The following is a 1571-nucleotide window of genomic DNA, read 5'->3' on the forward strand; positions in this document are numbered from 1 at the left end:
CCCCTTCCACCTTTCCCAACCGTGCATAAGACCGTTTCCAGAATCACAGAAACTGGCACAGAGAGAGAAGTAGGCCGTCGCCAGCGTCCCCTAAATATAAAATTGAGAATTATTTTAATTAAGAAAATGCCAGCTATGCTGTGCGTGCGCGTGTGTGTGTAGTAGTGGTAGATTATGGAGCTTGTGCAAAGCTCTGCGCCAGGTGACCGCCACCAAGAGCCCCTCTTGCCGTTAGAATGAGAGAGGGAGGTGGTGCGGGGTACTTTACCTTGGCCAGCGACGCGCGGCAAACGAACCACTCCCGGCGCGCGCCTTCACGTAGGGCAGCATGACGACGACGTCTAGGCGGGCACGGGAGCCTTGTGGGGGCGGGCGGCGGGGGCGACCCTGGGGCTCGGGGTGGCCAGCCGTGTCGAGGCATACGGTACGGTGCTTCATTATGTTCATTACCACTGCACTTAGGGGGGTGGGTGGGGGTGGTGTGTGTGTGTGTGTGTGTGTGTGCATCTATAGCGCCGCCCTCCTTTTACTCCGAGAGCTCAAAACGCTCAGAAAACCAACAACGACCACAGCCGTGGCCACGGCTATACGGCCAACCCCTTCCTCATGACTAGTCATAGAAGACGAGGGGTATATAGCTTTCGGCCAATCACAAGTAGTGATGCAGGCGGCCTCTCTATGTGGTCACGAGAGTCCCTGAAGGGACACGACATTCCTCGGCCTTCTTATTCCTTTTCGTTTGTAAACAGCTCGTATTTCAGCAAAAAGTCCCTCACGGCGTCGGAAACATTTTTAGGGCGCGTTGTATCCGGGACAGCCGGCCGTAGCCCGGGGCCCGGGGTGCAGACGCCCTCGGCCCTCCTCCCCCGGGCCCAACGGAGCCCAAGCATGTCAAGAGGTATTGACAGCTCTGCAGGCCGGGGGCCGCCGGGCCGGCCGGGCCGGCCGGGCGTCGTAGGCATCGTGTCCAGGGGGTGGACGTGGCCGCCGAGACCACTGCACCGCTGCTGGGAGGAGTATGGAGGAGGGAGAACGTTTTAGATCGCGTTCTGAACATAGCGACACGAAATCTCATTATTGACATTGGATGAAACAAACGACAACGCTTTTTGTGACGCCTTTCGAGTGCATCCTTGCCGTCGCGGTGCTCGTGGTGTACCTACCTGCTCCGAAACGGCTTAGAAAACTTAGCATCTTTGGATTCGTTTCTTACCGAACGCCTTTTAACGCCCTCAGAGAGGCGATCACAGTCCGTTTTACAGATCGGGTTCGCCAGTGACGACAGCGCGCTGCTGCTGCACATGTCCGACACCTTTCCTTCCCTTCTTCCGTTCCCCTCTTGACCCAATGCCCCGACATGTCTTGTCGCCGTCGTCGTGGTGGGCCAATGCAGTCCTCCCTCCCCCCTCCTCCTCCTCCTTGCTGCTGCACCCGCAAGGAGATGGTCCGCTGTGGCGGGGGTGGGGATGAACTGCATTGGCCCGGCGCCCCCGATGACAGGCCGGAGGCTGCTATGGGGCTGCTGGTCCTCCGGGGCGTGCTCGGGCCTCTCGGGAACACCCCGCCCCGCC

This window comes from Frankliniella occidentalis, unplaced genomic scaffold (assembly GCF_000697945.3).
Source record: "Frankliniella occidentalis isolate FOCC.00 unplaced genomic scaffold, Focc_3.1 Scaffold3, whole genome shotgun sequence".
Taxonomy (NCBI): domain Eukaryota; kingdom Metazoa; phylum Arthropoda; class Insecta; order Thysanoptera; family Thripidae; genus Frankliniella; species Frankliniella occidentalis.